Source organism: Mirounga leonina, unplaced genomic scaffold (genome assembly GCF_011800145.1).
Source record: "Mirounga leonina isolate KUSES-001 unplaced genomic scaffold, KU_Mleo_1.0 Mir_175, whole genome shotgun sequence".
NCBI lineage: Eukaryota > Metazoa > Chordata > Mammalia > Carnivora > Phocidae > Mirounga > Mirounga leonina.
In genome coordinates this window covers 9,358,286-9,383,349 of record NW_023270453.1, presented here as the reverse complement: position 1 = coordinate 9,383,349, position 25,064 = coordinate 9,358,286, and the positions used below count along the sequence as shown (strand labels likewise).

The 25,064-nt window shown below is 41.8% G+C and overlaps 1 protein-coding gene and 1 pseudogene across 1 annotated transcript in view; one reads left to right on the top strand and one right to left on the bottom strand.

Annotated features, from left to right (window-relative positions):
* The window catches only part of CCDC3 (coiled-coil domain containing 3), a 124,614-nt gene that overhangs the window by 30,026 nt on the left and 69,524 nt on the right, over positions 1 to 25,064 (bottom strand). The window lies entirely within an intron of this gene.
* LOC118021578 lies at positions 2,193 to 3,182 on the top strand (annotated as a pseudogene).

Genomic DNA, 25,064 nt, shown 5'->3' with positions numbered 1-25,064 from the left:
GCCTCTGCACAACAAAGGAAACAACAAAACTAAAAGGTAACCAATGGAATGGGAGAAGATATTTGCAAATGACATATCTGATAAAGGGTTAGTATCCAAAATATATAAAGAACTGATAAAAATCTAACACCTCAAAAACAAATAATCCAGTTAAAAAATGGGCAGGAGACATGGTTAGACATTTATCCAAAGATGACATCCAGATGGCTAATAGATACATGAAAAACTGGCTCAACATCACTCATCATCAGGGAAATACAAATCAAAACTATGATATCACCCCACAGCTGTCAGAATGGCTAAAGTCAACAACACAGGAAACAGCAGGTGTTGGCAAGGATGTGGAGAAAAAGGAACCCTCTTGCACTGTTGGTGGGAATGCAAACTGGTGTAGCTACTTTGGAAAAAGTATGAAAGTTCCCCAAAATGTTAAAAATAGAACTACCTTATGATCCAGCAATCACACTATTCATACCCAAAGCATACAAGAACACTAATTCAAGGGGATACATGTACCCCTATGTTTATAGCAGCATTATTTATAGTAGCCAGAGATATGGAAACAGCCCAAGTGTCCATCAATTGATGAATGGATAAAGATGTGAGATAGATACATATATATTTATACATGTATATATAAATATATATATTATATATATAATATGTATAATTTAATATTATTCAGCCATGAAAATGAATGAAATCTTACCATTTGCAACAACATGGATGGCGCTAGAAAGTATTATGCTAAGTGAAATAAATCAATCAGAGAAGGACAAATACCATATAATTTTACTGATGTGCAATTTAAGAAAAAAAACAAGCAAAGGGAAGAAAAAGATTCAAACTAATAAGCAAACTCTTAACTATAAAGAACAAACTGATGGTTACCAGAAGGGAGGTGGGGGGGAGGGGCAGGAAATGTGTTAAACAGGTGATGTAGATTAAGGAGTGTACTTGTGAGAAGCACCTGGTGATGTATGCGATTGTTTAAGCACTCTATGTACACCTGAAACTAACAAAACACTGTATGTTAATTGGAATTAAAATAAAAGCTCAAGAGAATATTAAAAATGGATAGGTTAAAGAGACCTCTGTGACCTCATCAAGCATAATAACATTCCCATTCTAGGAGTACCAGGAGGAGAAGAGTGAGACAAAGGAGCAGAAAACCTTCTTTAGAAATAATAGCTACCATCTTCCCTATTCTGGAGAAGGAAACAGAAATCCAGATCCAGGAAACAGACCACCCCTAATAAGATGAATTCGGTGAGGTCCACACCAAGACACATAATAATTCAAATGACTAAGATTAAATGTAAAGACAGAAACTTAAAAGCAATAAAAGAAAAATAGTTATATACAAGGGAAACTCCCTGAGGCTATCACGTGATTTATCAGCAGAAACTTTTCAGGCCAGAAGACAGTGGCACAACATATTCAAAGTGCTGAAAGCAAAATACCTACAGCAAAGAATACCCTACCTGACAAGTTTATTTAATTGGGGAAGAAAAGGCCATAACTAGAAGAAATTTACAAAAGGAAAAAATTTCACAGGAAAAAGCAAACACATAGAAAAAATAATAATTACTTATAAAGGCAGTATGGAGATGAACTAGGATATTTTCTCTACAAAAATTATTCAAGAGATACACAAAGTAAAAAGATGTAAAGTGTGACATATAGATAAAATGTAGAGGTGGCAGTAAAAATTGGGTGCTTTTAGAATGGGTTCAAACTTAAGTGACCAGCAACTTAACATAGACTGCTATGCACATAAGATGTTATATATGAACCAGAGGGTAACCACAAACCAAAAACCTGTAACAGATACAAAAAAATAAATAAATAAAGAGAAAGGAAATACAGGAGCCACCCATAACTGTAAAGGAAACCATCAACCCACAAAGTAGGAGAGCAAAAGAGAAAGAAACAGATTTACAAAACAACCAGAAAACAATGAACAAAATGGCAATCAGTATATATTTATCAATAATTATTTTAAATATAAATGGACTCAAGATATATGTGACCAAATGGATTTAAAAAACAAGACCCATCTATATGCTGCCTATGTGAAACCTCACCTCACACCTAAAGATACATACAGACTGAAAGTAAAGGGATGAAAAAAGAGCTGCCTGTCGTCCACAAGGTTCTCTGTTCACTCCCAAGCACATCTACAATTCAAAATGTCACACCCATCCCCCCAAACTAAGCCCTCCAACCCCAGTAACCCCAGAGTCTTCTTTGATGTGGACATTGGAGGGGAGCAAGTTGGCTGAATTGTCTCACAATTGTTTGCAGATATTGTACCCAAAACTGCAGAAAATTTTCATGCATTCTGTACAGGAGAAAAAGGCATTGGACCCACCACTGGGAAACCTCTCTATTTCCAAGGATGCCCTTTTCATCAAATTATTAAGAAATTTATGATTCAGGGTGGAGACTTCTCAAATCAAAATGGGACAGGTGGAGAAAGTATTTATGGTAAAAAAATTTTGAAGATGAAAATTTCTATTATCAGCATGATCAGGAAGTTTTATTGAGCATGGCAAATGCAGGCTGCAATACAAATGGTTCTCAGATCTTTATCACAACCATGCTGACTTGTCACATGGATGGGAAACGTGGTGTTTGGCCAAGTAATTAAAGGAATGGGTGTGGCAAGAGTACTGGAAAATGCAGAAGTGAAAGGTGAAAAACCTGGGAAAAGTAAATAAAATTTTATTAACAACAGAAGCCATAAAAAATATTGGAAATACTTTTTTTTCAGATCTCAGAACTGGGAGATGGCCATTAAAAAATACACAAAAGTTTTAAGATATGTGGAAGGTTCAAAGGTTGTTATCAAGCCAGCAGATAGATTGAAGCTACAACCTATAGCTTTAAGCTGCATGCTGAATATTGGTTCTTATAAAACTGAACATGTCAAATTGGCACAAAGCAATCAACAGTTGTTTGGAGGCTCTTGAAATAGACCCATCCAATACCAAAGCATTGTACCATAGAGCTCAACGATGGCAAGGATTAAAAGAATATGATCAAACATTGGCTGATCTTAAGAAAGCTCAGGAGAGATAGCACCGAAAGATAAAGCTATCCAGGCAGAACTGCTGAAAGTCAAACAAAAGATAAAGGCACAAAAAGAGAAGGCAACATATGCAAAAATATTTGCCTAATAAGAAATTCAGATTTCCTTAAATATGCATTGATTCTTGTATAAGAATATTTACAGGTCTTTGTCTGTTATATATGCTCTCTGATGTGTTTCCTTTGATACTTTAGTTTCCTATTGTTTACAGTTTAGAAATAGTGAGAAGAGTTCACTCAATAAAACAATGTTACAAAATACAGTGAAATTTATTTAAATGGCTATCTGCATTCATCACAAAGAATAATGGTGTCCAACCTGTTTCTAAACTCCTAAAGATACATCTTGTTGAATAAACAGATTAAAGCTTAAAAAAAATATAAAGGGATAAAAAAAACTATTTCATGTAAATGGAAGCAAAAAGAAAAAAACAGGTAACAATATTTATATCAGAGAAAAACTGACTTTAGAACAAAGACTGAAAGGAGACAGAAAAGGTCATTACATAATGATAAAGGGATCAGTCCAATAAGAAGTTATAACCATTGTAAATATCTAAGGACCCAACATAGGAGCACCTAAATATATAAAGTAAATACTAACAGACATGAAGGGAGAAATTAACAATAATACAATAGGACACTTTAACATCCAACTTAACATCAGTGGATAGATCATCCAGACAGAATATCAGTAAGGAATCAGTGGCTTTGAATGACACATTAGACCAGATGGACTTAACAGATATATACAGAATGTTCCACCCCCAAACAGCAGAAACACATTCTTTCAAGTGCCAATGGCAGATTCTCCAGGATAGATTACATGTTAGGGCCACAAAACAAGTCTCAGTAAAACTTAAGATTGAAATCATAGCAAACATTTTTTCTGACCACAATGGGATGAAACTAGAAATCAATTATATAGGAAAGAAAAACTGGAAGAAACAAACACATGGAGACTAAACATGTTACTAAACAATCAGTGGGTCAATAAAGAAATTAAAGGTTAAATCAAGAAATTCCTGGAGACAAAATGGAAACCAATGGCCCAAAACCTCTGGGATGCAACAAAAGCAGTTCTAAGAAAGAAGTTTATAATGATACAGGCTTACCTCAAGAAACAAGAAAAATCTTTAAAAAAAAATCTGACCTTACACCTAAAGTAACTAGAAAAAAAAAAAAAAGAACAGAGCCAAAGTTAGAAAGAAGAAAATAACAACAATTAGAGTAGAAATAAATGAAAGAGAAAAAAAAAAAAACCACACACACACAAAAAAAACCAACAACTGGGGCACCTGGGTGGCTCAGTTGGTTAAGCGTCTGCCTTCCGCTCAGGTCATGATCCTGGAGTCTCAGGATCAGGACTGAGCCCCGCATCAGGCTCCCTGCTCAGCGGGGAGTCTGCTTCTCCCTCTGCCCCTCACCCTGCTTGTGCTCTCTCTCTCAAATAATATCTTTTTTTTTTTTTATTTGAGAGAGAGAATGAGAGAGAGAGAGCACGAGAGAGGGAGAGGCAGACTCCCCACTGAGCAGGGAGCCCGACGTGGGACTCGATCCCGGGGCTCCAGGATCGTGACCTGAGCCGAAGGCAGTCGCTTAACCAAGTGAGCCACCCAGGCGCCCTCAAATAATATCTTTAAAACAACGACACTATAAAATATCAATAAGATTAAGACCTGGTTCTGTGCAAAGATAAATTTGATAAACCTTTAGCCAGACCAATCAAGAAAAAAAAAGAATGGACTCAATCAAAAATGAAACAGTAGTTAAAATTGGTATCATAAAATACAAAAGATTCTAAGAGATTAGTATAAAAATTATATGCCAACAAACTGGACAACCTAGGATAAATGGATAAATTCTTAGAAACATAAAATCTTCCAAGACTGAATCAGGAAGAAACAGAAAATCTGAACAGACTAATTACTAATAACAGAATTCAATGGATAATCAAAAAGTTCCAGACCAGATGGCTTATGTGAATTCTATCAACATTTAAAGGATACTTAATACCTATCTTTCTCAAACTGTTCCAAAAAGTGTAAGAAATAGAAAAGCTGTCCACAAGTCCAGCATTCCACAAGGCCAGCATTACCCTGATACAATCCATAAGGCCAGCATTACCCTGATACCAAAAGAAGACAAAGACACTCCAAAAAAAAAACCGCGCACACACACATACACATAATAATTAGACCAATATCCCTGATGAACGTAGATGCAAAAATCCTCAACAAAATACTAGCAAACCACATTCAACAATATATTAAAAGGTTCATTCACTATAATCAAGTGAGATTTATTCCAGGGATATAAGGATGGTTCAATAAATCCAAATCAACCAATGTGATAGATCACATTAACAAAATGGAGGATAAAAACCATATGATCATTTCTGCATGCCTTCGGCTCATGCAGAAAAAGCACTGGACAAAATTCACTATCTCATCATAATAAAAACCCTCAAGAAAATAGGTAGAGAAAAAACATACCTCAACATAATAAAGGCTATATATGACAAACACACAGCTAACATCAAACTGAATGGTGAAAGCTGAAAGGTTTTTCCCTAAGATCACAAATAAGACAAGTATGTCCACTCTTAACATAGTAATGGAACTTTAATTCAACATAGTACAGGAAATTCTAACTATTACAGTCAGACAAGAAGAACAAAAGATATCCAAATTGGTAAGGAAGAAGTGTTTATCTCTGTTTGCAGAGGACATGATACTATAAATAGAAAACCTTAAAATTCCACCAAAAAATGATTAGATCTTATAAATCCATAAAGTTGCAGGATACAAAATCAATACATGAAATCTGTTGTGTTCTGGTACACTAATAATGAAATAGCGGAAAGGGAAATAAAGAAAACAATCCCATTTTCAACTGCATCAAAGAAAATAAAATACCTAGAAATAAATTTAACCAATTAGGTGGGAGGATGCTTTATTCTGAAAATTATGACACTGATAAAAGAAATCAAAAGTGACACAAATACATATACTATACTCATGGACTGGAAGAATATTATTGAAATGCCCATACTATCCAGAGTAATCTATAGGTTCAATGCAATCCCTATCAAAATACAAATAGTGTTGGGGTGCCTGGGTGGCTCAGTCAGTTAGGCATCCAACTCTTGATTTCTGCTCAGGTTATGATCTCAGGGTGTTGGGATTGAGCCCCGAGTCAGGATCTGCATTCACCACAGAGTGTGCTTGAGACTCTCTCTTCCTCTCCCTTTGCCACCCCTCTCAAATAAATAAATAAATCTTTAAAAAAATACAAGTAGTGGTTTTCACAGAACTAGAACCAAAAAAATCCTAAAATTTGTATGGAACCAGAGAAGACCCCAACTAGGCAAAGCAATCTTGAGAAAAAACAAACCTGGACGTTTCATAATACCAGATTTCAGGAAATACTACAAAGCTATAGTAATCAAAGCAGTATGGTACTGGCACAAAAATAGATCAATAGAACAGAATTGAGAGCCCAGAAATAAATTAATTGACCATATATGTATAGGTTTATGACAAAAGAAACAAGAATATACAACTGGGGAAAAACAATCTCTTTATTTAATGGTGCTAGGAAAACTGGACAGCTATATGCGTAAGAAAATCTCTAAATGAATTACAGGCCTAAATATGAGACCTGAAAAACTCCTAAAAAAAAAAAAAAAAACTGCATAGGCAGTAATCTCTTGGACCTTGGCAATTATTTTCTTGGATCTGTCTTCTCAGCCAAGGGAAATAAAAGCAGAAACAAACAATTGTGATTACAACAAACTAAAAATCTTTTGCACAGCAAAGGAAACCATGAACAAAATAAAAAGGCGATCTACCAAATGGATGAAAATGTTTGCAAATGATGTTATCTGATGAGGGGTTAATATCCAAAATATATCAAGAACTTATTCAACTCAACACCAAAAAAAAAAAAATCCAACTTAAAAATGGGTAGAGGATTTGAATAAATATAGAGAACTGGTGGTTGCCAAAGGGGAGGTGGTGGAGGATGGGCAAAATTGGTAGAGGATTAAGTGGTACAAACTTCCAATTATAAGTCACAAGGATTAAAAGTACAGCATAGGAAATATAGTCAATAATATTGTAATACACCTATCATGTTATTTCATAATATATATAATCGTTGAAACACTATGTTGTATGCGTGAAATATTATACATCAACTATACTTCAATTAAAACTTTTATAAATTTAAAAAAAGCAAAGCCAACCTATGGAATAGGAGAAAATATTTGAAAATTATTTATCCAATAAGGGGTTAATAACCAAAATATATAAAGAACTCCTACAACTCAATAGCAAAAAGGCAATTTTATTAAAAAATGGACAGAGGATCTGAATAGACATTTTTCCAAAGAAGATGGCCAACAGGTACATGAAAAGGTGCTTAACATCACTATTCATCAGGGAAATGCAAATCAAAACCACAAGGAGATATCCCCTCACACCTGTTAGAATGGTTATTTTCCAAAAGACAAAAGATAACAACTGTTGGTGACAATGTGGAGAGAAGGGAACCCTTGTGCACTTATAGTGGGAATATAAATTGGTACAGCCACCATGGAAAACAGTACAGAGGTTACTCAAAAAATTAAAAATAGAACTACTATATGACCCAGCAATTCCCCTTCTGTGTGTATATAGATAAGAAATAAAAACAGTCTTAAAGAGGTATCTTCATTCACATGTTTATTGCACCATTAGTCAAAATAGTCAACATATGAAAACTACCTAAGTGTCCATCAAAGGATGAATGGATAAAGAAGATGTGATACACATACACAATGGATTATTATTCTCGCTGTGAGAAAGGAAATCCAGCAATCTGTGACAATATGGATGGACCTTGAAGGCACTATGCTAAGTGAAATAAATCAGAGAAAGACAAGTCCTGTATGATATAACTTATATATGGAATATAAAAAAGCTAAATTGAGAAACAGAATAGAATAGTGGTTACCAGGAGCTGAGAGGTTGGGGAAATGGGGAGGTGTTGTCAAAAGTTACAAGCTTCCAGTTATTAGATAATAAGTTATAGAAATCTAATGTAAAGATGGTAATTTTAGTTAATGATACTGTATTATATACTTGAAAGTTGCTAAGAGGGTAGATCTTTTTTTTTTTTTTTTTAAGATTTTACTTATTTATTTGACACAGAGAGAGTGACAGCGAGAGAGAGACAGAGAGCAAGCACAAGCAGAGGGAATGGCTGCAGGGGAGAAGCAGACTCCCCGCTGAGCAAGCAGCCTGATGTGGGGCTCGATCCCAGGACCCTGGGATCATGACCTGAGCCGAATGCAGCTGCTTAACCGACTGAGCCACCCAGGTGCCCCAAGAGGGTAGATCTTAAATTATCTCACTACAAAAGAGAAGGGGTTATTACTAACGCTCAGGTGGTAATCATTTTGCAACATAAAGGTGTCAAATCAACATACTGTACACCTTAAACTTATATAATGTTTGATGCCAGTTATATCTCAGTAAAGCTGGAGGAGGGAGAAAATTGAAAGCAATCTAAAAATGCCCATCAAGAAAAGATGGTTCAGTAAGTTACGGTAAATCCATACAACAGAAACCTCTGCCATCTAAAAGAAAAAGGCAGCTGTATATGATTGGTACCATAGCAATATCAAGGTTATGTTATTATAAAATCAAGGCCCAGGGGGACCTGGGTGGCTCAGTTGGTTAAGCGACTGCCTTCGGCTCAGGTCATGATCCTGGAGTCCCGGGATTGAGTCCCATGTCGGGCTCCCTGCTCTCAGGGAGTCTGCTTCTCCCTCTGACCCTCCCCCCTCTCGTGTTCTCTCTCTCATTCTCTCTCTCTCAAATAAATAAATAAAATCTTTAAAAAAAAAAAAATCAAGGCCCAGAACAGTGTGGATCTTGTGATACAAGAGTATAAAAATATGGTATCCATATCTGTCTATACTGAAGTATACATATACTGTGTCTGGAAGAAGACAGAAGAAACTCTTAAGGATGGCTGTGTCCAGGGAGCAAGAGGACAGGGGTGAGGAGGAGATTTTCACTGTGTATTCTTTCGTACTTCCAGAATTTTGTACTTTATGTTAGTATTCCCTTTATTGTAAAAAAAAAAAAAAAAAATCTTACCTCAAATCACTCTTCTCCCACCTATTCTACATGTCACCATTAAGACTTATGCCACCAAAGTAAGGCTTGAGCTGCAGTTTACTTCTACTTCGAAATCTCCGTCGAGCCCCCCCGAATACACTGCAGTACAGGGCAGTGGTGAACTAGCCAGCCTCTGAGGCCAGGCTACTCTGGTGAAAGTTCTGCCTCTTCTACTGATGAGTGGTGTGATCTTGAGCAAGCTTCTTAAACGCAAGGTGGTGGGATCTGTGCTATCCCAGCCAGACCCTGCTGACCCTACAGCCCTCCACTGAGACTCTCCAGAAATCGCCCCTGCCTTCGGAGAGCCACCACACCTGAGGTCGCACCTCCTTCCCGGGCACCCACATACAACGACTGGGTGACACAAGGGAATGAAGGGCAGGACCCTTGGAACATGGAACCTGGAACATGTCTGAAGGGAACTCAGCTTTAGAGCTCCCCACTGGGCAGGATTTGGCCTTTGCTAGACTGCACCGCAGTCCAGCTTCTGCTGCCCAATCTTGCTCTTCCCTCTCCTTCCCACCCCTTCTCCAGAAGCAACCTAAAAAAAATCTTCTCTTAAAAACAAACAACAACAAAAACAAACAAACAAAACTTCTTGCATACTACTCTCAGCTCAGAGTCTGCTTGCCAGGGAACCCGGCCCGCCATATTTCGTTTCCTCACGTGTACAGTGGGATAGTGACAGTACCCGGCTTAGGCCTGTTTCAAGGATTTAATGAGTTTTACTTGTAAAGTGCTTAGAACCATACCCCCATGCTATGGTTTGAATGTCTGTATCCCCTCCAAAATTCCTATACTGAAATCCTAATGCCCAATGTGATAGTACTGGGAGGCGGGGCCTTTGGGGGTGACTAGGTCTTGGCAGCAGAACCCTCACGAATGGGAGTGATATCCTTATAAAAGTGGCCTGAGAACTCCCTCGCCCCTCCTGCCATGTGAGGCTATGACTAGAAATCTGTGACCCAAAAGAGGCTCCTCACCCAACCGGGCTGGTACCTTGATCTCAGACTTCCAGCCTCCAGAACCAAGAGAGATACATTTCTGTTGCTTATTCACCACCCAGTCTGTGGAATTTTGTTATGGCATTTCCAACAGACTAAGAACCCCTGGTATGGAGTAGATGCTTACTAGATGTTAGCCACTATTTTGAGATCAAGTTCAATCTCTTTAAATCCTTAACCTTTGCGATTGGACTCAGCCTACATCTCCCGTCTTACTTTTCATTCTTCTGTTCACACACTTTATGCCTAAAGCAACCTGGCTCCTGGTTGTCTTGCTTTTGTCTCATCTCTGCCATGTTCCTCCTTCCTCCTGGAGGGCTGAGCTCGCCCAGCCGTGGCTGGCAATCCTATAACCATTCTCCAGACCATCTCCATGCTACTTTGCACAGAGCCTCCAACCATACATAACGTCTGCATAGCACTCTCTAGGTATCCACACAGCACATGCCAAGTATCACACAGCCCTGGCAGGATACTTAACTGCCCTGTCACATGACGAACTCAAGGCCTGCTTCACCTTTGCCTTTGTAGCCTCGTCATGCTGGTCATTTTAGGCAGACACTGAAAAATCTGAATCCAGTTCAGCATTCCCAAAATAGCTGTCATTTAATAGAAGTCTTTGGCCCCCTGGAGCTGCCAGTTAGCAAGGGGAAGACCACACATTCAACACTGCCCTCTTCTGGCCAAAATGAGCCCCTTGAAGACAAAAGAAGGTGGGCACAGGTGATGATGTCAGAGGACTTATTATTTATACAGACCAGACAGTTATCTGTATAACTTACTGAGGGTTTCCTATGGCCACATACTAGGCTAAGCACTTTATATCCACGCTCTCTTTAAATCATGTTCTTTCTATAAGGTACGGCAGATTCTTCAACCAAGAATAGGATCAAAGAGTCCAAGCAAATTCTATTAAAACAAGAGCACTGGGTTTTAACATGTTTGTTCAAATTCTAGGAGGACAGAATCCAATATTGTGTTGGAACATCACATCAAAGAGAAGGTTAAGTTCTATTTTATGACATTCTTCAAAAGCGGCATTTTAAAACAATAAATAAAAGCAGACATAGTGGGATGGAACAAGATCTGTCCTCTTGGTAGAACTTCAGTGATTACCGCTAAGACATCAATATTCTGCAAGAGGCCAGGTGTTCCTTACTCTAGAGAGTTAGAGCAAGAGGAAGACCACATTGACAATGGCCTGAAGAAACCAAGATAGAACAAGGGGTCACTTGTGTGACAGGGGTAGTTAAGATGGGATGGACAAGATGATTGAAGTTCCTTAGTGAATATGTCAATCTTGATCCCCACAGCCTCTCCTTGATCTGGATAGGGTTTGAGTTGGAGCAGAAAGACAAAGGAGGGCTCTTGGTAACTTGTCCAATGTCACCAATCCAAGCTGTGACCCAGGACCCCCTCCCAGGCTGAAGGTCTTTCTGTCTGTGGAAACTGGGCTATGGCTGCAAGTAGAGACTAGACTCCCCACCCTGAGAATAGAGGCTAATCCTATAAAATAAGGAAGCCGCCTGAATCCTGCCCATCACCTCTTAAGGAAGCAAGAATTTCTACACAAGAGCTATGTTTTCAAAAACATGTGTTTCTTTAAGAAACTGTCCTTTCTCTGGGATGCTTTCCAAATGAAATTAATTTCTTTATAAATATGCTTTTATTTTTTTTAAAGATTTTATTTATTTATTTGACAGAGAGAGACAGCGAGAGAGGGAACACAAGCAGGCAGAGTGGGAGAGGGAGAAGCAGGCTTCCCGCTGAGCAGGGAGCCCGATGTGGGGCTTGATCCCAGGACCCTGGGATCATGACCTGAGCAGAAGGCAGACGCTTAACAACTGAGCCACCCAGGTGCCCCTATAAATATGCTTTTAAAAATATATAAAAAGATATATCATTTGCTCACTTAGCTTTGTGGTAGTTTTTGGTTAGCTGAGGAGGGGAAAGAACAAGTCAAGCTGAATTAGGTATTGCCACATTTTCTTTGAAGAACCACCAAAGAGAAACAAATGAGTCTATCAGGTGACCCCAAAACAATGGACTCCTAATCACCAGTGCTGATTGGCTGAGAATGGAGAAAGCCCTTGCCCAGCAGAGGTCTGAGCACCCCCAGCATTAGCCTATGGCAGGGATGTCTTTCTCTGGAAAACTCTACGTGGCCAATGGGGTGCCTGCTCCAGGGTGGATGAGCAGACTGTTGTAGGGGGGTGCCTATGCTCTTATTCTCAGTGAGACCAAAGGTTGGCTAAGATATCTCTTCTTCATCATTTCAAAATAACACCTTTTGAACTATAAAAGCAACACTTGTTTATTATAGAAAAACTTTTTAAAACTATGGGACCAAAAAAAGACAAAAATCATCTGTCGTTCTATTGTACAGAGATAGCCACTGTTGACATTTTAATGTATTTCTTCCTAGGATTGTTTCTGTGGGTATAGATAAATATTTAAACAGAGTTGGGATCATGCCACATTAGACTTAGATCAAGCCACTGGGATCATACCATCAGTTCTAATTATTTCCCTTTGGCATTTTATCATAACTAGTTTCAGGACATTCATTTGCACACTGCTGTTGAGCATTTCAATGGGAGCTGGGGGAGAGTGAGTCAGGTGGTTGCGCCTAGCTACCATGAACTGCAAGACTGCTCACTAGTTGCTAATTCTCCTCTACCCTTAGGGCCACAGGCTGACAGGGAAGGATGCCAAAATGGGCCTCTCTGCATCTGTAAGGCTGAGTGATCTTAGTGTGGTCTTTTGGGTGGTCACCTATCTCCAATGACAGGACAAACCCAGGGAGTTTCTCACCTGTGCTTCTACCTAAAATCTTCCTATGTGTTCTCTACTTTCCCTAGGAATATCAGGTGCTATGGGGAAGTTTCACAAGACTATGAAGATTAAGGAACTGTATCTATGTTACCATCTAGATTAACCACATAGAATCACCATAGAGAATCCATATACCATCAAGTCACTTCTAAATGATTTTTAAATTTATTTCTAAACAGTTTCAGCTTCTGTATGTGTGCTCGTTCCAACAAGAAGCATTTATTATACCATGCCTGGCAATATACGGTGTAAAGTTTTCCTGAATTATTCTGCGATATACCAATAAACTCTGTACGTAACTAAACAAAAAGACAGTGCATTAAAAATTACTATTTGATGGCAGCAGACATACCAAATACTCAGAGGATCCTTGCCTTCCACAGCTGCTTTCAATTTAAATAACCACCTATAAAGACAAGACAAAGTGTACTTTCTGAAATGTTAAAAATGAGGAAAGGCCAGTCCAAAAGAAACAACACAGACCGACAGCTTGCCTTTTTAACACTTTGTTCCTGTTTTGGGGATTCAGAAAAGAGAATGAGAAAAAGAAGGAGACAATTAAAATCTCAACCAGGGGTCAGCAAACTACGGGCCAGTGGACCAAATCAGGCCCCCTGCCTACTTTTGCGAATAAAGTTTTATTGGAACACAGCCACGTTCATTTGTTTACATATTGTCTGCAGCTACTTCTGTGCCACAGTAGCAGAGCTGAGTCGTTGCAACACAGCCTGTATGGTGCAAAAAGCCTAAGATATTTATTATCTGGCCCTTTGCAGGAAAAGTTCCCCAGCCTTAATCTCCAGAGGGGCCCTGGGCAAATGGAGATGCAAAGAAAACAGCTGACAACTGCATGGGTTTGGAGGGGAAACAGCCAGCAACCGAAGAATGAAGGGAGAGCCAAGGGACAGGAAAAACACCCGGTACCCGAATCCCACCCCCCCACCCCCCAAGATCCTCACTGCTCATACTCACCCTTCTCACACTACTTTCAGATCACTGATTTGTGATTACTACTCTGGGCTTTCAACAATCCCTGTCAAGGATCCTTTTCACTCCATCTACTGGACTGCCGCCAATTTCAAACCTCCAGGCAGAAATGAACAGAAGAGCTCTTTACAGAATGATTAGCTAACTCTTTCCAAAATGCTTCCCTGGCGACCCTGGAAAGATAAGCTCTCTAGAACCTACCAATGTGCACTGATCAGGAATGTTCACTATCGGTATGGAGATCCGGGGATCAGATGGTCATGCAATTTGTCAGTTCTGGAAGTTTACATTGCGCTGTGTTTTCTGACCTAGTCAAGGGCAGAAGGAGGGATTCTTTCATTCTCTGGGTGATTCAGGAACCCTTGGGGGGCAGGGCATGTGGGTGAGCCTCAGCCCAAGTTCTCCAAGATCTCTTTGCCCTTGTCTTTGTTTCATCACTGTTTTAAACCCCTGAGAGACAGATGTGTGAGGAAGTGGGCAGCAGGGCCAAGTCCATGCAGAATGGTTTCCTGAATGATTCAGCACCAAAAGGCTGGATGATACCCAGGGCTACTGAAAAAAAAAAAAAACCTCCCAAGCCACGGAAATGACAACATGGCAGTTCTTCTGAGGACTCTCTGGAGAAACAACCCGAGATTCCTATGACTGTATTTGACTTGGCGTCTGGTTCTTTGCTCCACCCAAAGTCCAAAGAGTCGTCTCCCGTGCCAGGAGCCCAACAGATGGGAAAGCCAATGCCCCTGACAGGCTGGAAGATGAGGAAGTGAGGATACGCAAGTGGGGTGTGGGGCAAGGCAGGGGTCAGGAGAGGGAGCTGGAGCAGGATCAGGCAGGCCCCCTCCACCTGCCTCTCCCTACTCCCCCTTCCCCTCCCACCACTCTGCCCAGGCAAGCAGAAGGTGGCTAGTATCCTGGGTAGGAATGTGAGGATATGAATGCCTCCACCATAGACTTACTTTGAAGATGAAATCAGGTAATATGTATAACACATTTGACATAGCACCTAGCATAAAGTGAACAATAAATAGAGCTTTTACTAGTATTATTCACCTATACTTGAGCTTTCCTCATCAAACTACCACTCCTCCTTGGCCCGACTGGGCTCCCTTCCATAGCTATCTATGCCTTTGCACATGTAGTTCCTTCTGCATGGAAAATCTCCACCAACCCACTCCTCACACTTTTATCCTACTGATAGAATTCTTCTGCTTCTCCAAGTCTCAGTTCAAGAGTCACCTCCTTGGTGAAGCCTTCCCTGATTCCTCCAGGCGGAGCCCTGTCACCATTCCTTGATTCCATTGTCAAGTTTATCCCATTGTGCCCTCTGGGCAAGTCCAACTTTCTCCTCAGACCATGAGCCCCTCAAGTACAATGGTTCTAGCTTCTCATCTTTGTATCCAGCACCCCAGCACACAGCAAGCACTTAATAAAGGAAGGGAAGGATGCAGATTGAAAAAGAATCAAGTTCAATGACTTAAAAGGGTGAAACAGAGAAGCAGAAGCTACCTTTTGAAAGTGGGTGCTGAGTTCACCTCGATCCTTCCTAAGTCCTGATTCTTAAGAAGAAAGTCGGTTTTGACTACCTGTTCTGGGATGATCAGGAACTGGCTTTAGGGATTGCTGAAATCTGTGCATTTCACTTTTCTGATACTCTCCCCATCCACCCAGTTGGCTGGGTTATTTTCTATATGCCCATACCAAATGCCACAAAAGTTGAAGAACAGGAAGGAGAAAAGACCGGGAGTTTTAAGGAGTGACGCTGAGTTCCAGGACACCCAGGTTAATGCAGGAGATGGGATACCATTTCAGAAGCTGGCTCCAGAGAACAGCCATGGCTGGGTGGGGACCGGAGGGGCACAGGGTCTTAGAGAGCCAGGGCTTAAGGCCCCCACTGACCCTAATTAAAACCAGGAACATCTGTGCTACCTTGTGTCACTAGCTGCCATCATGAAAGGGTAACTTTATAGGTTCAGTTCAGTTACAGAGAAGTAAAGTTCTAGCTTGAGATAAACTCACTACAAACGGTTGCCCCAAGTAAGGTTTACAAAGGGCTTCTCAACTCATGAGATGCTCGCATGGGGACAAAGGGATTTTTTTTTTTTTTTTTTTTTTTTGGCCAGATAAAGTTCAGAAATGCTGCATATGTCGTCTCTTTGATGTAATACTCACTAACCTATCAGCCATGCACACGGGTCCTGCATTAAATAAGCCTCCTGTAACTCTGTTTTACCCCAAATCTCAGCTGACTATGGCAGAGCCCGCCAACAGGCAGCAAGAACAGACTACTGGGGTGTGGATACTTTGGTCCTCTTGGTCAGGAAGGCCCCCGGAACTGCCGGCCGGTCCCCCGCAGCATTTCCCCCAGGGAACTGTTGTTCAATGTCAACTACAAAAATCCTTTGCTATGATTGAAAATGGCATGAGTCTAGGAGTTTAGTAACTTTTAAAATTAATTTTGAAGACATTTTTATTACCACTCATTCCTAAGATGAATGACTTTCCTCATTAAATTCCCACTGGTCTTTCTCTAAATATTACTTAATTGTATGCAAGTGGACCTCACCGATGGAAACCGAACTTGTCCCGTTCTGTGACATTTCAATCTGGTTGCTAAGCTTCTTGTGGTGAATCTGTATCCCTCCAGAGAGTTTGGCAAGTATCATTTTCCATTTTCTAGGACATAAAGAAGACTGGAGAGCGCTAGACCATGGAGTACAGACTCCAACATCCAATGCTTTTCTAGACCTACTAAGGGGACGAAAAAGTGACCTCACAGATTTCGGGGTAAGAAGACTGCTAGCAGTTCTTGGCGAATGCCACACACTTTCCAAGGTGCAGTGGAGACAAGACTCCCAGGTAAAGTAGGTCCATTACAGACTTGCTGATGCCAGGATTCCCTTGGGAGGGATGGGTGCTCTTCGTGGTCACTGGAATCTCAGGTTTTTGTAAATATCTGACCACTTGCCTTCTGATGTGTATGTGCTCAGCCTCCATGGTATCTCAGACTCTGGGAGAGGAAAGGAAAGGGTCTGATAATGCAACCTCCTCCCCCAAACCCAGCAGATGACAGATATGCTGCCATTGGGGGTGGGGAGCAAGTTCATTCCTGCCTCAACCCTGGGGGTGCTGACTCTCACTGAGTGAGGTGCATTGAGCCACTTAATCTCCAGGCCTTGGGTCACTGTTGTTGCCCAAGGGAACAGTAAGTCATTAACCAAGTCAAAGCTTCCACCTTGCTCTGTGAGCCTCTGAACTTGATCCAGGGTGATCTAAAGACAGTCCCCACTGATCTCAGTGCATGCCCTTGAGGATGCTCAGAGTGAGAAGGCTGGGCCACGGCCCCAGCAGCCTACTGAGGAGGGGAACCCAGAACCAGCCTGCTCCGCCCCTGCTCTTTCCCCAGCTGCACCATTGGCCTGACTCCCCTCTGATCAGATGCTCATTTCACTGAGGTCTTTCAAGGTCTTGGGTTCTGAGTACTTGGGGTTCAGTCTCCAAGCTCTTCCCTTGAGAAGGGCAGCTAAGGACCAGGCTCTACTTTTCCTCCCAATGGCTAGTGTGTTTTCCTGGCATCATCACCAGCTGAAAACCCCAAAGAGCTCCTGCCACCCGCCCTACTGGGGAATATGATGGAGATTTACGAGCTCTGACTGTGCTCCTGTTTACTTCTCAGTGACCGAGGACTTGTACACATGGCCACATCCAAGGCCTGACTCAGCCTAAAATCTGTCTGGGAGAGTTTAATCAAACCCAGAAACAGATTTTTCTGCTACTGAATCAAGACAGGTGGCCCTGGAGCCATCTCTTCTTTGAGTAGAAAGAGCTGGGTGTGGGATTTGGTGGGACCTGGCTTCAAACCTGGTTCTGCCATTTACTAGCTATGTAGAGGTTTGCCTTCTTTTGTCAAGTAGAGGTACTGATGATATTGGTCAGGATATGCATAGACGTAGTTAGTAAGCCTTAAAGTCTGTCGACTGTCATCCCCACATATTGCCAGGCTCAGTCAATCAGCTCATGTCCCAAAATCAATTCACAGTTAATATTAGGTAAAAATATTATTGGAAAACCTTTAAAGAACAGATGACAAATGAATACTAAAGCATAGTGATGGGTTTCGGCCAACTTTCAAGGGCTGTCCTTTCTGATGTGGTATCTGGCATAAGTCCTTGTGAGCTTGGAAGTTTCAACAACAGGCTAAATTTACATGTGAATGGCATGACAGTACAGAGTTCTACCCAGTGCACAGTTACAGCCAGACTCTGTGACAAATGAAAAATGGATACTAGCTTCGAGGAGAAATTTTAAATATGCCTTCGTGAGAATTCTATTATATAAACAAGCTACGTTATTCCTAGCCACCTCCTTCAACAATTTGCTGTTCCATCTTTCTAGAATACGGTTCCATGACTCTGCATGGCAAGCTTGTCTGCAGCATTCTGGTTCCTGTGTCACCTCCTCAGATGTCTTCCCTTACGACCCTGTGACCTCCCTGAATGCCTATCTCAGCACCCTGCCTGTGCCCCGAACAGCACTATCAAGTCCACTCATCAGTGGTTAAAGGTTTCTTTCTTCCACGACACCAGAAAACAAGGACTTGGTCTCCCATTTTTACGGCTATAGCACTGGTGCCTAATACAGAGCCTGGCACACAGTAAGTACCCAAAAGAGTAACTGTTGACTGACATAACAAGTTATAAAACTCTTACATGCTAATTCATTTAAAAATTGTAAACTACTGGGCGCCTGGGTGGCTCAGTTGGTTAAGCGACTGCCTTCGGCTCAGGTCATGATCCTGGAGTCCCTGGATCGAGTCCCGCATTGGGCTCCCTGCTCAGCGGGGAGTCTGCTTCTCCCTCTGACCCTCCCCCCTCTCACGTGCTCTCCCTCTCATTCTCTGTCAAATAAATAAATAAAATCTTAAAAAAAATTGTAAACTACTGAAAAACAGAAAAAAATTAAAAGTTACCCTCAAAGACAACTTTTTCATTGGCATGATTTTTTTTAACCTGGTTATAAACTTGCTGTATTTTATTTTGCTTGTAAAACTTACATTAAAAAAATTATAATCTAAGAATGTCATTATTCTATTCCATTAACTTTTTAAATAATTTTTTTAATTTCAGAGAGTGCACGCGTGCATGCACACACACACACACACACACATGTCTGCTTCCCTGCAAACAAGGGAGGGGCAGAGGGAGAGAGAGACAATCTTAAGAGGCTCCAATGCCCAGCACAGAGCCCGATGAAGGACTGATCTCATGACCCTGACTGAGATCATGACCTGAGCCGAAATCAAGAGTGAGATGCTTGGGGTGCCTGGGTGGCTCAGTTGGTTAAGCAACTGCCTTTGGCTTAGGTCACGATCCCAGGGTCCTGGGATCAAGTCCCACATCGGGCTCCCTGCTCAGCAGGGAGCCTGCTTTTCCCTCTCCCTCTGCCTCTTCTATGGCTTGTGCTCTCTCTGGCTCACTCTCTCGCTCAAATAAATAAAATCTTTAAAAAAGAGTTAGATGCTTTACCAACTGAGCCACTCAGGTGCTCCTCCGTTAACTATTTTTAATAAGGTTATTCTTTAATTTACTCATCCATACTCCTTTTACTGGGTATACATGCTATCTAAATGCTGTACTATTTTAAATAATGTTAAAGAGAATAACACATTTTTCTTTATCGGGATTATTTCTTTCGAGTTGATGTTTGGAAACGAAATATTAGATTTGAAGTAAATAGACATTTCTAAGAATTTTGCTTTATGTTACCAAATTGTTTTCTAAAAACATTGTGCTTGTTTAAGGTTTAATTCTTCACATGTATTTCCTGAATTTACCTAGAATTTATGTGGGCATATGTGATATGACTATATAAATTTTGGGGCCAAATTTTTTAAATCCAGTTGGATGCTCAAAAACCTTAAAATGGACCTATGCATCTCTATACATATTTTGAATAGATCAAACACTATAGACTAATATTTAATTATCACATAACTTTAAAAATTAGTTCCAAGTTTACCCATTCTGACTGGTATGAGATGCTATGTTGGTAGGGAGGTGGGGTAACTGGGTGATGGGCATTAAGGAGGGCACATGATGGAATGAGCACTGGGTGTTATATGCAACTGATGAATCACTAAACTCTACCTCTGAAGCTAATACACTACATATTAATTGAATTTAAATTTTAAAAAATTAAAAATTAAAATTAGTTTCAAGTATATTCTTTTCTGATCCATCTCCCTGCCCATTATTTTTCTTTAAGTATACTCTTGATTCTATCTCTGTCTTGTTCCTATGGAGGTAATAAAGCCAGGAAATTTTGTGTTTCATACTGGATTTAACCTATCAAAGTTGCATTATCACCTCTTCTCATGCCCTAGCTAGAAAAATATGCACAGTTGTTCCTAATGACAAAAACGAGGATGGTCACTGCAGAATACTTTGTAAGACTGGAAAATTGGGAACTTTCATGCCCATCAATTTATAAAGGAACAGCTAACTAAACTATAGCCCATCTACCCTATGAAATACTACAGGAAATTAAAACATGAAAGGGGATGGAGCTCCAACATATATTATCAAGTTATCAAAAAACCATCAAGTTTTAGAACCATTCATGTTGTAAGATACCATTTATCAGGGAGGGGAAGCCCACAAAATTTTATTTTTAAGGTCCACGTATTTGTATATAAAGTCCTGCTCAGAGATCTAGAAGGATCTTTACCATTAGCGTGGTTGCCTCTGAGAGGGGCTTGGGTCTGAGTGTATAAAGGAGGCTGTGCTTTTATTTGTAACACTTTTTTTACACAGATAATGTATTCAAACTGTTTCACACGGGCAATTAGAACTTATTAAATAGGGGCGCCTGGGTGGCTCTGTCGGTGAAGCGTCTGCCTTCGGCTCAGGTCACGGTCCTTGGGTGCTGGGATCGAGCCCTGCATCGGGCTCCCTGCTCAGCAGAGAGCCTGCTTCTCCCTCTCCTCCCTGCTCATGCTGTCTCTCGCTATCTCTGTCTCTCTCTCTCAAATAAATAAAATCTTAAAAAAAAAAAAAGGAATTATTAAACACTGAGAGGTCATACTCTGAAGGGATTATCAGCTCTTGGGTTGCAGTCTCTCACACACACCTTGATACCATAGCACCATGCAGGTCCTTCTGTGGGTGCTCAGCACAAACTTAGCTCCAGCGAGCACCCAGGGCATGAACACTCTGCAGAGCAGGTGGACATCCAGCCCCCAGGAAGATGCGCTATGACAGAGTCCTCACCCTGAAGGAATCACAAAGACTCTGCCAGTTTAGGTAAGAAAACCATGCTCAGGAAAGAAAAGGGCTTGCCCATGGACTGGCAGTGACTCAGAGCCCGGCACAAGTGGCATCTAGGCTTACCAACTGATGGGTCATGAACAGTTGCTAAGCATGCTAACTGTCCCAGCCCATCAATGACTGGTCAGAGCTGGTTAATGGCTCTTGGAGGGTGTCCCTGGGGATGGGGGTAGCTACTTATCCAAAGCACTAAGATCCCCAGACTTGGGTCTTCATCTTCACTATATTCCGGTGTTAGACAAAGAATGACAATAACTGCCATTTACGGAGCGTCTACTATTTGTCAGGCACTGTACTGGGGGTCTGGGATACATTCTCTCACTAACTACTGACATCCAACCCCTACAGCAGGTTGCACTCTTTCCCCCGTTTTAGAGATTGTAAAAACGATACTCAGGGAGCTGAAGTAACTTGCCTAGGGCCCCATGGGATGGGATGGATCTTGAACTTGAAATCAGACCACCTGTCTTAAAAGCCATGCTCTGGAGCTCTCCAATAGACTACTGAGGTTTTCAAAGAAGGAGATTTATTTGCAAACCTGAAGCTCAAGTGGAGTTTCCAGGGGGCTTAGCTTTCCCGTCTCGGCTTTCCCCGACCCCCAACCCTCCACAGCGCACACAAGGGCACACTCTTCTTGCACAATCCCCACCTCCCAGCTGCTCCCCTGAAGACAGAAACTACATAGGCTACTCGCCTGGGACACAGTGGTTCTAATTACCAAAAAATAAAACTTGAAACCATCATTCCAGAGGACCGCATTCTCCTCCTCCTCCATAATCCCACTTGCGAGTAGTCTGAATATTCAATTTAAAACGAATTAGGACGGCAACCTGAGTGAGGAAGGACGTCAGCCCCAGCTTTAGAAAACGCAGTGAAGGGAACACGGAATTCCACTCCCGAGAAAGGTGACCTCTTGTCTCATCAACTTTATACGTCCTCTGTGGCCAGAGCCACCCCTGTGCCTTGATGTGGTCTGCTGTGAGGGCAGCCCAGAGCAGGCAGCAGCCCCCCATGCACCCCAACACCGCCACTCACTGAACGGCGAGCCAGGAAGCCCCACCCGCTGACAGACTTCACCGCCCAGAGGAAAAGTCAGGCCTTACTTTTTTTAATGATTTTTTTTTTCTATTGTGGTAAAACACAGAGAACGTAAAATGTACCATTTGGACCCTTCGTACGTATGCTGTTCACGGGCGTTCAGAACATTCACACTGCTCCGCAGCTGCCGTACTGTCCATCCCCAGGCCGTAACTTCGGACTCCCTAAGTGTTTCCACCACCCCCACCCCACCCCACCCCCAAACCGCTCTCATTTGGTCCACTTCTCCAGATGGTTCTCTGGTTTTCACAGAGGCTCTGTGTTTGTGAGTGAAGCCTGCAGCACGACCAGTCCACACTGCACAAGCTCCTGCGTGGCCCCCGCTCTGCCAGCAGAGCCAGCTAGGACCCCTCTCCCCACTGCCCAGAGGGCTCAGGGGCTGCCACCTGTGCTTCCTCTTGGCCAGGCCCCACACCCACCCTCCCCCTCCCCTCTCCCTCCTCCTCCTCCCAGGTTACTATCCAGCACCTCCTTGAGCAGCTGCGTGGTCCTGGGCAGTTGACTGAACCTTGTGGAGCCTATTCACCTCTACCCAAAATGAGGCCACTGTATCTAGCTCGGGGGGAGGGCTAGGCACCCGGGCAGCCGTGCCAGACACTGATGTCCTGCCCCGTCTGTCCAAGGGCCCCGACCTGCTGCTCCCACTCGGGTCAATTACTTTCCTCCCCGTTCTCATCTTCCTCCTTCCCTGCTCTTCTTCCCCTGACCAACCCCCCCTCACTCCCCTTTGGAGGGAGCCCCCCATGCTCAAGTTATCCCAGGAGGTGTAGAAAGTAAGAGTCTCTCAGTTATCTGAACCCGAATGAGCTTGCCTTTCCCACCTCTTCCCTCTGGCGGATTCTAGTAAAGAAAAAGAAAAAAAGGCCCACTTAGATGTCACAACTCATAGTGCAGAATGTGCCAAAAGAGCCAATTCCCCAAAAGCCAATTTACAGCCTAGAAGGGGAGCTTTCAGAGCTCTGGAAAATACACTCATGTCCTGATTCTTGCCAAATCGTTGATATTCAGACTTATGACATCCTTTCTTTGCCTCCTCCCTTTGTGAGACAAGAAAGACAATCCCTTGACAGGTTTGAAGACTAAATCATTTATTTTTAAAAGTCAACAGGGGGAAGGAGATGATCCGGAGTCTTTGAAAGCCTCAGAACACAGGAAAGAAAATGAGTAGACAAAAGCAGGTTGGAAAGGCCTTCTGTAGACATACCATGGGCCCACTGTCTGTAACTTTAATCTTCTAGAAGGGAAAGTAATCTCTGGATGATGTTCCCCTGCTTGGAGAACAGATGCTGGTCACTGGCATTATGTCATTTCTCTGCTCAGAAACCTTCAAAGGCAATGAGAGCTATCAGGAGAGGGTCCTCACTTAGCTTCCTGATTTAAAATTCCTCTTTCACAAGCACTAATTTACAGGCACACTGAACTATTCTCACTGTTCCTTAAACATGGCCCAAAGATTGCTCCTGAGTCTATTCCTGATGCTTCTTCCACCCAGCATGTCTCTCCACCACCATCAGCTTAGCCAGCACCCTCCCCACAGCCAGTCTCGGATGCTACCTTCAGTCTCTCCTGGATCCCTCCACAGCACGCAATCCACCTGCTTTGCACTCCATGGCACTTGGAGCCTCTCTCTTTGCATCTGTCTTGCAGAGGCAACGGTGAAAACCAATTATGTTCTATTATGTTATAAAATACATAGGTCTACTTCAGGATATACATCATAGTCACATACACCTCGCCCTCGCCTCTACACTCAATGATCAGCTCTTTAAAAGCAACATGTGAAAACCACATTGAGATACCACCTTACACCAGTTAGAATGGCCAAAATGGACAGTGCAAGAAACAACAAATGTTGGCAAGGTTGTGGAGAAAGGGGAACCCTCTTACACTGTTGGTGGGAATGCAAGTTGGTACAGCCACTCTGGAAAACAGTGTGGAGGTGCCTCGAAAAATTAAAAATAGACAACCCTATGACCCAGCAATTGCACTCCTGGGTATTTACCCCAAAGACACAGATGTAGTGAAAAGAAGGGCCATATGCACCCCAATGTTCATAACAGCAATGTCCGCAATAGTCAAACTGTGGAAAGAGCCGAGATGCCCTTCAACAGATGAATGGATAAAGAAGATGTGGTCTATATATACAATGAAATATTACTCAGCCATCAGGAAGGATGAATACCCAACTTTTACATCAACATGGATGGGACTGGAGGAGATTATGCTAGGTGAAATAAGTCAAGCAGAGAAAGTCAATTATCATATGGTTTCACTTATTTGTGGAACATAAGGAATAACATGGAGGACATTAAGAGAAGGAAGGGAAAAATGAAGGGGGGGAATCAGAGGGAGAGATGAACCATGAGAGACTATGGACTCAGAAACAAACTGAGGGTTTTAGAGGGGAGAGGGGTGGGGGGATGGGTTAGCCCAGTGATGGGTATTAAGGAGGGCATGTATTGCATGGAGCACTGGGTGTTATACAAAAACAATGAAATGTGGAACACTACATCAAAAACTAATAATGTACTGTATGGTGACTAACATAACATAAT